The 12,601-nt window shown below is 41.4% G+C and overlaps 1 long non-coding RNA gene across 1 annotated transcript; it reads right to left on the bottom strand.

Moving 5' to 3' along the window:
• Positions 1-8,253: 8,253 nt before the first annotated feature.
• Positions 8,254-9,922, bottom strand: LOC308108830. The gene is made up of 3 exons (XR_013935302.1): positions 9,732-9,922; positions 9,398-9,484; positions 8,254-9,293 (listed from the first exon to the last, which is right to left on the bottom strand). It is a non-coding gene; the product is annotated as an uncharacterized lncRNA (long non-coding RNA).
• Between the last annotated feature and the right edge of the window lie 2,679 nt (positions 9,923-12,601).

Below are 12,601 nucleotides of genomic sequence, written 5' to 3'. Positions count from 1 at the left end.
CAGCCTGAGGGAAGAAGCTCCTCCTCATCCTCCGTCAGTCTTTCTTCAGACAGCTGTGACGCCGCCCTGCTGGCAGCAGAGAGAATAGACTGCAGCTGGGGTGGGTGGGCTCACTCAGAATCTTCCTGGCCTTTAACCGCCATTGTTTCTTGTAAATGTCCTGCGGGTTGGGGAGGGTGGCTTTCAAAAACACTCTTTTATTCATATGAATACTATTACATCACTACTATCAATAGATTATGTAATTGATTGCCATTGATATCAAAGTAAAACAGAAAAGTCCGGTTGACATGTGGGTAAGACGTTCCTGACCAGGCTACACACTGAATCACTACAAAGCTGAACTAAAACTAAACTGATCTAAAACTCCTGTTGCAAATGGTATCCTTAGCTAAATTTGAATCAAATTGACAAAGCTTTAAACTGCGATATTGTAACTTCACCTTTGGACGCCTGGAGCCGTTGATGATGCATCATTGAGTTTGAGTATTTCAAAATGTTTGTGTTCATACTTGGACATTTTCTGATGTATTCAGTCTCATTTTGTACTAAAATGGGACCCTTGCACAAACACAAGTTAGTCATTTTCAAAAAACCTGATCGGTGCCTCTGAAAAAAGGTGGTAGGCAGAATCTTAATCTGTTTTTCTCGTGGAACAAGGTTTGTCACTGAGCTATATTTAGTATGAGGAAGCAGAGAACAAAGGGATGTCATCAGCTTAGGAGTTGTGAAAAACTGGAGTGCAATTTCCTCACACATTCGCATCGTGTAAGTGCGGCACAACTTGATTCCTCTAACATGAGGTTTTCTACTTAACCCTGCCTGTCGACAAATAAACCTTCCCAGCAGCTTGTTGTGGTTTCCTACCAAGGCACTCGACAAAGGCGAGCGGAATGTCATCGGGTGCTGGAGATGGCTACGTGGGGGCATCGGTGTAATTAATTTTGTTGGCGCCTCCGCCCCAGAGCTCCAGAGTCTCTTCCTTTCATTTTATATCAGGTCCAAGGATCTTCTTCCTCAGAGCTAGTGGTTCTGCTGCCGGGGTCTCCAGCCTTATCAGTAGCCCAGTCTTATCTCTGACTTGTCCCTGCAACCTGACTGTGGGAAGATTAGCTCTGCACCTCTTGTCAGCCCCTGATTTTTCCCTCAGTGAAGACAGAAAGGAGCCCGGCATAAGCCAAGATTAAGCTGGTACTGTGGGTGTGCTAACTGTGTTTTTCTGGTGGTCTTAAGGAGCTGAGGATGATAGTGTAAAGGTCAAACCTGTTTAGTTCAAGCCTTCACTTTTACAGAGTAATTACACAGAGAAGAGCTGAAAGAATGTTCACTTCTCTGCACTTCTCTATACATTATGTGTCCCCTTGTTCAGGTTTTTTTTATGTTCTTCTTCTGCAGTTCAGGCTCACGCTATCCTTAATGCATATTTCATGGGGATTCCTGATGTCAGGCTGAAATGAAAATATAAGACATGGAAGTGTGATCTGTTTAAAGCGCCACAATGACCACCCGTACAGCACCGCAGATCTGGGTCAGCTGAGTTGGCTCTGAGCTGTCACAAGGAGATGTCTGTAAGCAAGAAGTTGAAGGCTCAGATGAAGGGACCTTCTGGGAGAGATCACAAGCTCAGCCAATTAGCAGCTGAAAGGCCGGAGTTGAACTCTCACCCCAACTGCTGTAGTTTTATTCTACTGAGACATCTCATTTTGTTCATTAAGCCCGATGCGGTATATCCTCCTCCATCTACGGCTTACAATTACACAAGAATCAGAGGCAGGCCAAGGCCACAAATGGTCCAATTAGAAAGTCACTTCAGCATTTTGACACGTAAAACAAAGAGAGCTTCTGCTGGTGAAAAGATAGGGTTGTGTAACGATTGGCAAAAGACTCTTCTTTTCTCATCTGAACCTTATGTAAACGTTCCAGCACAGTGCTCCATCTGTGCTTAATTACTTATATTGACACACTTTAGATTGCACTACTTTATTTTTTATTTTTTTGCAAAATATGGTGGTGTGTGATTTGGGAAACTTTTAAAGACACAAACAGTCTGTCCTCAGTTATGGATTACACCCTGGCAGAATTCAGCTGAAACCTGTTCTCTATTCTAGCTTCTTTATATGGACGAATTTTGGAAAGATAATTGTGCATGTGTGTCATGTTAAAATGAACCTGAAAACTCAAAGCTGTCTGTTTTCTCCATCTCCCAACAAAGATGAGAGGGGTAAAAAATAAAATAAAAAGTCACAGCACTACAACCCATTGAAGCCAACTGCTGGAGTTTAGCAAAGAAATATGTGGTGGCAAATTCCAAAGCTCTTGAATCATTACTGGTAGATTTGTTGTTGTTTTTTTTATTTTATTTCAATCCTCAAAGCAAAATGCGGATGTCTTCTTATTGAATTGAGTTTTGACTATGAGCAACAGTGTGAAAGTCCTGTCTTGACAAAGTTAAGATATTGAGGTACGGGGTGTGAGAAACGAAACAACACTTGATGTCTATAATTTAGCTTGTGCCTAAAGGTCAGCCGGCATTCAGCCATCTTCTCTACCCACTTCAACTGGGTTTGGTTGGTGGATCACTTAAATCCTGAACAGGTTCAGGATCTTTTTTTTCCAAATCACCTTCTGGGTCCTCCCTAGGAGTATGCTAAGGAACATCTTCTCCTCAGTGGATGAGATTAAGGCCCCGTTTACACGACAACGAATTAGAGTGTATCCGCAAAACTTTCTTCACTTTAGGGGGGTGCGTTTACACGGCACCAGTTTGCGGATGCACTGTATCCGCAGAGTTTTTAATCCGGCTCCCGAGGTGGAAAGATTCTTTCACGGCGCAAATCCCTCCTGGGGAGACTGCCGGAGGCAAAAGAGCTTGTTACTGCGCATGCATATCTCTCCCCCTCTCTCCTGCTCATCCAGTTGTAAACAAACGTGGCGGCCGCGTAGTGGTACGACCCGCGGTCAGTATTCTAGTTTTATCGTCCAGATCAGTAGTTTAATAGTTGAGACTCACCCCTGATAGCATCCGATGTGTCATCAGTCCATGCAGATGTCGGCTGCTCTCCATTTTCTACACGTTTATAGTGTTTTGTTCTCTGCACACACGTCTGTGTAGTTTCATAACAAAATCAAGCAACAGCGCCCTCCAGTGGCCCGGCATACTAACTACATCGTTGCCGCTGTCTCTGCTGCTGTGGTGTAAACAGGCTCATTTTTTTTAGCGGATTAGGTGTCACGTGAAACGTTGTCGTGTAAACAGGGCCTAAGGCCACTGAGAAGAGGGATATGCGGAACCTCAAGGATGCAGTAGTGCATTAACTCTCGGGAAATGACTTTGAAGAGGACACTTAGCAATTTTTTCCCCACATTCTGTCAGGAAACATTTATTAGTGAAGTCAGAGAGATACTTTTCAGGCATTGATTTCATGTCCAATGGGAGCGATATACATGCAGCATTAAATGTAATCTTTTATGTGGGGATTCTGTTGGTTGGAAAGCAATCCCATTCCAAGATCATTTATTTGCGCCTGTACCAGCAGTTCTCGCCAAACCAGCAGAATATTATATACAATGTCACACTGTGACTGAGACTTTCAGGTGAATTCATAGAAGCCACTGTGGTAGTTGTGCAGTCTTGTCAGAGAGTTTGCAAATGGACAGCAGGTCAGAGGAAGTCACATGCACTTCTTACCATACAGATCAGATCCGTCCCACCACCAACACTGGTACATTAGGTTAGGGGGGGGGATCAGGGGGCGAGAACGCGGGTTGTAAGGATGCAGGGCTTCTGAGGGCAGGAAGTTGGCTGTCCTCCGACCGGACCCGGCCTGGCCTTCATTCTTCCTGGTCTGAGGGGGAGGCTGGTCTGGGGCACAGCAACTTGGGCCTTCTCTGCTCCAAGGGGTTGGGGGGGTGATGGTGGGGGGGCGGCCCTGGAGGGTGCGGCGGGCTTTGCCGCCGAGATTGGGGGTGGTCCCTGCAGGCCTCTCCGCAACAGTTCCGACCACACCCATTGGGCAAACCTCACACACACACACACACACGCACACACACACACACACACACACACACACACACACACACACACACACACACACACACACACACACACACACACACACACACACACACACACACGCACACACACACGCACACACACTCACTCACTCCCATTCCCCATCAATGAGATGTGCTGCTGTTGTTGCTTGTTGTGTATGTACCTGCTCGAAAGTCATGTTAATATCCAGACAGTGCTGCTCAGGTCCATTTAATCTAACAACAGTTGGAAAGCGTTTGGATCAGTGTGATAAATAGCACAGTAATAGTATAGTAAATAGTATATATAGCATTAACAAGGATATTGTCAGATAATGAAGTGAAGACCACAATCAACAATCATCAAAAAATGAAATGACAATCAAAAATAAAATAAAAATTACATTGAGGGAAAACTTATCAATGTTATCTTGAAAATGTCAGGATTTGTTTGCAACTTTTTCCATTACTGATGCCACTTCACCCCAAATCCCAGTACAGCTTTTGTTCACTTCAGCTCATCAGCAGGTTCCTGAGCTGACCGCCACACAGAAAGATAGTGGTCCTCAGTCTTCTTTTAGTGTATATAGCTGAACGAAGCAAGTGTGGCAGAGATAAGAAGTAGCATGTATTGTGTTAATCGTTATATACTTGGTCTGTATTATTTGAAGACTTTGGATCTGTAAGATGGTGATGAGTAGCTGATGCTTTTTTTTTTTCTTTTTTTTTTTTGTAGGGAAACAGCACCTCACAGTAAAGTATAATAATTATGTTGATGGTTTGGTTGCATGGGAGGGGCAACAGCTATATGAGACCTTCCTCCAACACTCAGCCAACCATCACAAAAACAATTTGAACAATTCAAGCAAAGATTGCAATATATTAAGAACTGAAACATTTACATAATCCCATTGTTTATAACCTTGATACAGATGTGATTATCACTGGAAAAACCAACATGAGGTTTTGCTATGATTTCAAGAATTTCCCTCAGGGATTAATAAAGTGATTCTGATTCTGATTGCATGGACGCTTGTGTGAGCTTCACATAGTTTGCACAGTGTGCACATAAACATCATTGTTTCTGGTCATCCAAGGAGTGCAATCAAGAATCTTATTAAATCTTTATGCAGCATTATTGCGAAGCTTTCAAGGATAACCATGCTATAACTGACCCTCCCTCATTCATACTGTATATGTAAGCAAAAACATGACATTTGCATGTAATGAGGTCTGAAATGAAGTCCTGCAGAGACTGACGATCCACAAAGGGCTGCCATATGTAATAGTCCTTAAGGACAAAAAGACAGCTTCTGGCATCATGATTTTGTCATCTGAACACAACTGACATGGAAATGTTATCAACAGACGTCCTTCTTTATTTCATTAACTCATCTAGAAGGATCACAATTGTTCTCCCTTCACCATCTTATCTTTGCCACATTTGGCTGCATTGTGTGTTTCATTTGGCATTTTACATATCAGATATGCAGCAGAGCCTCCCTTGTTTGCACAGCACATGTGTGGCTCTGTTTGCATTTGCCTGTGCTGAGCATATGAGGATATTCACATATTCTGTCATCGCTATTTAAATGAGAAATATCTTGCGTCGTTTCAAAATAGTTTACCATCTGTGGGCGCTCTTGCCGCCCTCTGAGGGACTTGACCGGCACGGCAGCAGCGAGCAGTCAGCCCGCTGTGTTTGCAGAGGAACACGGTCCGAAGTCTGTCATGGTCTCTGTAGGACTGTTTTGTCTCACCCTGCTGACAACTGTGGGTCTGCCCCTTTCATGTGGAGGGTTTTTCACCCAACTCCTCTATAATAAGGTTTCTGTGAAGTTGTTGTCCATCAATAAATGGAGTCCAAGTTCGACCTTAAATAAACAACCAAAGAAGATGTGCAATGATTTCATTTGTACTGGTACACCTATTGTATGTCCTCTTCCTGATTTCTCAGTGTAAAACCCGGTCGTTAAATAAAGTAAGGCTTTTTTGGCTGGCACAGCAGTGAAGGTGAATCAGGTGATTACTGGACCAAAACAACTGCAGTGTGAACAGGTGGCCCAGCCACCACACATCACGCCATACTGGGTCTCCGTTTGCACACACTTCTAGAAAGAAGACAAAGTACTCAAGCACAAATGAAACGCTCAAAATGAAAACATTACAATTACGAGAATTAAATAGACGTGATAAAATTTATTCTGAAAAGAGGTAATTTGCAGTATCTTAGTGTGCTGCAGAGTTTGGTCATTTTATCCCAAAGGAGTTCCTTCTTTTTTTTTCCACACAATTAAAATCTGTCTTTGACAAAGGTTTTGAGATCCATTAGAGAGTGACTTTTTAGTCAAACTGTGAGTCAACTGGGACAATGTGCATCCACGGGGCTTTCTGCTTGTTCTCTGCTTTTCTTTTCATTTAATAGAAACTGACCAAGGCAGATCAGGTACACCCAACATGAGCTGCAGTTTTGGAGAGGCTCTCACTCAGACATTCAGCCATCACAATTTGGCCCTTGTAAAACTCCAGAATCTCTATGTTTGTCTTCTCTTTATGTTTGTACGCTTACTTGCTACCTGCTATATCCCACGCCCTTACTGGTGATATTTATTTTTCAACCCCTGTCAGTGGCCATAACGATCTGGCTGATTGGTGCATTTCACAACTAATTATAATCAAACTCACAAAACAAGAAGTAGACATAGATGCACTTTTTATGGATTTCATAGAAATAATTAACTTTATTTATTTATTTTTCCTTCCTGTTTCCGTGGGTAGGTTAAAATGGAAGAATATGAGTGCCTAACGGAAAGTCAAACGTTTACCCTTTGCAGCCGCCAGGGCATGACTTTACATGCGCAGTTCTACCTTGAGAAATAGAGAGAAGACACAACTTTGGGGTGACTGACAAGCAACAGCTGGGGAGGAGGATATCACAAGCCTGGCTTAGACTATCACAGGAGCGCCAGTGTCAGTCACCACGGCTAATTAAAACAAAGCCAGCAGTGTTAATGAGAAAAGATTAGGGAGTGCAGTGCAGCTCTCATTTCTGTCAGTTTACCTTTGACAAACTTATCAGCAAAGAGACTCGGCGATCGCAAGAAAGTTTGTAGACAAAAGAAAGAATTAATAGCCTCATGAAAGTACTCCTCCTCTTCCTCTTTCTTACACACAGCGATGGTGAATTAATATCAGGTCTACTCAGTTTTTATGGCTGAAGAAAAAAACGACCCAATTTGCAACGCAAAAAAAAAAAAAAAAGATTTTTATGATCCTCCTCATTTATATGCATGTATAAAGCTCGGACAACGACAACAAAGAACTCGCTGAATAACTCGTAGCAGAATCCTTTTTTTGGCATTGAAGCTCTTCTGCCCTCTGCTCACTGAGTGCCATTTCCCAAGCGATGCAGGTTGCCTTTGATATACGGAGAGAATAGCAAAACCTCATTTTATAATTCAAATCAAGCAATTAAAGTGAGCTCAATAACAACCTCTCTGCCTATTGTGTATGCGGGTGGCTCTTTAGGGAAGTGTATGTTCTAAAGAAACTATCATGGTTTATCACTTCACATTCAATTTACCCGCACCTCTGTGTGGTAGATCAGGCGAGGCCCATCGCAAAGGCTGATGAGAATATATTTCTATATTCTATATGCGTATCTGTAACTGTGTTCCTAAAAATGACTTTTACAGCTTGTGGTGTGACTGACACTGGTCACAGGTCAGTGAATAACTAAGCAGTATTCTACAGTAGGATGTAAGTTTAGCTTTAACAACCCAGGAAATGTCAGGGTAAGATTATTTTTTCTTTGTTCTGGCTCTTTTAGAAAGTCCCAGGACCACTTTTGGTTAAAAAAAAAAAAATAATAATAATAATAATAAAAAAGATAAACAATGACTGTCAGAAAAGAAACACTATCGAACAGGATTTCAATTATGTGAAACAAGATCATATTAAATGAATAAATACAATCGACGGCAACATTACAGTTGTGCAAAATCCTCACATCTAAACAACTTGCTATAGGTTGAATATGTTCAATGTTTTCTGATGTGTGGTAGCAGTAAAAAATCAACTTGATGGATCACAATCCTGCCCTGTAGCTCTGATTAGTCTCTACTGGATCCTGGGGGAAATATCTGGCATTTTAGATGCCTGACGTGCCACTGCACTGCCAACCTCTCGCAATCTTTATGTGTAAATTATAGGCCGATATCTGTACATATTTTCTATTCTTTACTATTTTTAATTCAATGGATACATAAACCTAAAGACACACAGATTAGTGGACACAGGACACCAACGGGCAGGCAGCCGCACCCTTATCAGAGGGCCAATGCGAGCACTGCTAGACCAAACCTAATGTACCAGTGTAATTCATCTACACTTTGAGAGCTCTTTTTCCAAACAGGATTTAACATTCAATACAAGTCACCAACACACGAACATGAGTCAAAAATAAGTCAAAAATCTCACCTACAAAAAAAAACCCAATGAAATTTGACTTAAAAACATTTATTTTTTAGCTTTTATTAAATATAGATGTTGTTTTGCTTGTCATACCTTACACCGTGTGAATGAAAATGTCAGTCTTTTTGAGATACAGCTTTATAAAATTAGAATAAAGTTGGATGGTTTTTTTACAAAATTGCTAAGGTTGTATCTGTGCATGAAGCGGTCGCTTGATATTTACCAAATAATTTAAACAATGAATTATAAGTGGGAAAACGTAGGATTGACGTTTTCATGTAACCCCATTTGTTTCTCAATAACCGACAAAGACGAAATGTGAGACATAGCAACGAATGATGTGGTCTAACGGCCCTGGTCACTTCAGCTTCCTCATTTCTAGTTGGTGAAGGCACTTAGTCCACACTGCAACCTGTGGATTGCACCAATAGAGACAAATCTAAAGACAACATTGAAGATTTTGTTTGTGCATCATGATTAATGCCCCATGCCCCCGGGGTTCAACCTCAATATCTCATGCTTGCTCGTTTCTGGACCGTTTTACCAATAAAGTAATTCCCCAGCGGATCCAGACTCATCAAAATTGTTCCCCATGTGCAGGCTGACTTCCTCCCGCAAGAGGTCTCGCTCAGTTTTCAAAACTCGATATTCCCTCAGGAGCTCTTTCAGCAGGCTGTTGCAGCAGGAACATTGCTGGTGTGAATTCTGCTGAGATGGGTCTCCTCCGCACAGATCTGCTACTACAGAGCTGTTAAATGGAAACTGATCCACATCCTCTTTTGACAAAACTGGAAATGAAGCAGAAACAGTGGGGGGATGGGTTGCAAAGGGTTTGCGTGTGAATATAGCGCTGTAGCTTGCATTTCGCATGAAAAAGGATTTCTCAACTTACGGGCAAGTCGCAGGGAGATGTTGAGAGCGGCTTGTAGGATACAAAGCACCCCCAAAGTCACAAAACCCACCCTGAGGAGTCTTCTTTCTGAAAACCACGTTAACGCCTGAAATCAATCCCTCCACGGTTTAGGAAAATGTTACTGCCACAGTTTACTCACATATTTTCATAAAATATTATTGAATGACCTTTCCTATATGTCGACCTGTGCATTAAGCATTGTTAAGGGTTTTCTACCGACAGAGGTAGGACACAATAAGAAAAGCCACAATTCTCCAACAAGATGGCTCATTCAGCTACTTGTGTATTTTCTCTCCGCTTGTTGTTTTCTTACCAGCCTGGTGTCCACTGGTTGTTTCAGTCCTCTTAGGTGTCTGAAGTCCACGTCTTTTGGTGAAACTGGAAAGCTCCGATTCTTGTTCCATGATAACTCACAAGTCACCACAGAAGGTCAGTCTTTAATATGTTTCCTGCCTCTGGATTCTCGTGGTTTTGTTTTGTTTTTGTTTTTTTCATCTCTCACAGGAAGGAAGTTGGTGTTTGGTTTGACTGTGTCAGCCTCCGGAAACTCTAAATGTAGATATTCTATACTCTGAGTTTTTGTGAGTCACAGTTCTGTGTTTAATCATCTCTTCAACACAATTTTTAAAAAGTAATTATTAGACTTTTTTGATTTTCACACTATTCAAAGGAATATCAAACATTTTCATGAACCCACCGTTAAAAGATTATGAATCTGTACCGAGTTTGTGATTCAACTATTTCTGTGAGGTATTGAACCACAGTGGTCTCAGTGTAATAAATTGATCCTAAACACATCAAGGTCTTAATTCAATACTGTGAACTTGTAAGAGGCTGCATACTTTACGATATAAGATTTCCAAAGTTACTTATTGAAAAGGCGAATGTGGGGATATCACTTGAACAGTGTTCACACTAAGACATAATGTTCCATTTGCTGTTTTTCCCTGCATTTAAGGTAGTTTCTCAGTCTGGACATGAAGATTTTGTCAACAGATACAGAGCAGATTATCATGCAAAATCCTCACCATGATTGGAATACTGTATGCTCTTCAATATTCAAGAAAAACGAAGGAAATTGGGCATAATTGCAGTCACTGTTTGGATATGGCCACTGGGCCTCCGCGTTATAGAGACAATGGTCTCTTTGGCCAAGCAGCGGGAAACGTGTTGCCCTGAATCATGGCTGTGGTGTTGATACGCTCCAGCACCTCCATCACCACATGATTCCTCTGCTGCTTGTATAAAAGGCTACAAACAACAGCAACAGACTGAGCTGGCTCTTTCATTCCCGCAGCCTGGATAGCTGATTGAAAAGCAACAGGTGTTTGCCCATGTGACAAATCAATAGTGTAATTGGCAGACTGAATTTAGCGCTTGGAGTGGCAGCGATTTCCATGTCAAACATGTGAAACTGTATCAGTGGAGGCCACGCCAAAACGAAGAGGACAAAGAGGGTTTTGGTCAATTAACGAGGCCGTGTTGCACAACTAATCTGTTTCACAGCCATGTGCTAACTAACATTATACGTATGTAACTATGACAAATCTTGTGTTTGAAATTTCAAAACGCTTTCAGATGAAGTATAAATAATACCTCAGATCATTTCTCCATAAGCATATCTTGTCATAGTCTAGCACCTTGATGTTAAGAGAAAAATCTGTTCTGTATCGATATAATTAGAATAAAAGAACAACTTCGGCTTGATTTCTGCAACGGTCACTTGAAGGCACTCGTCCAAAAAAAAGAAAATATGTGTTTATTTACTACGAGCCAAAACAAAACTAAATTGAAACCATAATTTAGCAATATGTTTTCATTGAATGGGTTGAATGAATTTGTTGGAATGCAGTGCAGCCCCATCACACAATAATTTGTTACTCATTACTTAAACTTAACCCAGAATTCTCATCACAAACAGGATATCGTTTGAAAATCTGAATATTGTTGCAGCTTGCTGCAAAACATGCCGGTTTGTTGCATCGGCTATGATATTGCAAGTATATACAAGCAGTTTTATCTACAGTTTTAATTTCTAAGCTTTTACTGTTACCAATGTGCCCATAAACAGGATATTACAAACTTGTATAGTGTCATGTTTCTACTGGCTGTGTTGTTGTGGTTGGTCATTTAGGTTTCTACGTAGAGTGTTTTGTAAAAGGAATTTGACTTTACTGAAGCAACTTAGAAGAAGGCAGAACATTTCACCACTAACCTGTGAAGCCTCAGTGTAACAGTCAGTTTCAAAAGTTGTGATGAGATTTGTGTTGTGTTTAATAGTAAATAAATGAACACCCACCATCCTTATGGACTAATGTATTTGGACTTTAAAGTCATGAGCAGAACATTAAAATGTAAGACATTTCAGTCAAGGTCTAAAACCTATGTTCTCACCAACATCTAAAAAGTTGTGTAACATTACCAAACTTCAGCAAGTGAGTAATATCCACAGGCGAAGTTGCTGACGGGCTAATAAGCGCTCGGTTTCCTGTCTGTCTCTGGCATGTGAGCGAGCCCTGAAGCTCCCGAGCGCTTTGTTTAGTATTTGTCAGCATTCGGGCTGCAGTTTGGGTCGTGCTAATGTCGGGAGAGGAGCTTGTATCAGCACCGGCGGAGTCGACTTGAGGTTAGAGTTTTGTATGGGTTTGTAGCCGTGAACGGCCTCAGCAGCAAGCAAATACAGTTACAGGAACCCTGAGGGGAAAACACAAAGAACTCAGCCACCACTTGCACTGCTTAAAGCAAGGTAAACACAGCACTCTGAAGAACTTGCACTGCTGTATCAGGCTCATTCACTTTCATTTGAATGGCTAATGCTTACATTAATAACATTTATAAGTTAAGTGCCTGGTAGCTGTAGTTACACCACTACCTCTAATATTATTAAATGATGTGTTTATATGAATATGTATATGAAAGATTCTTTTCACCATCATTTGAAATGATGATTAGCTAATGTGAAATCATTCTAACCAACCATATTATATATTTCATGTGCTTTTGCCACCTGAAGCTGCTGTTCAGCTCCATTTTCTGCAAACATAACTCTTAATTTGTGTTGTGAGCTTTCATTCGCACCAACACAAAATAGCGTGGTCAAGCTTGGAGACTAGATGTTTTGCCTTTCATCTGAAAGGCTTCGTCAGTCATTCCTGTTTCCACTGTATCAATATTAAACTCCCA

Source organism: Lipophrys pholis (genome assembly GCF_963383615.2).
Source record: "Lipophrys pholis genome assembly, chromosome: 4".
Classification (NCBI taxonomy): Eukaryota; Metazoa; Chordata; class Actinopteri; order Blenniiformes; family Blenniidae; genus Lipophrys; species Lipophrys pholis.
Note: the sequence above shows the minus strand (reverse complement) of the source record. Positions and strands in the feature narration are given on the sequence as shown.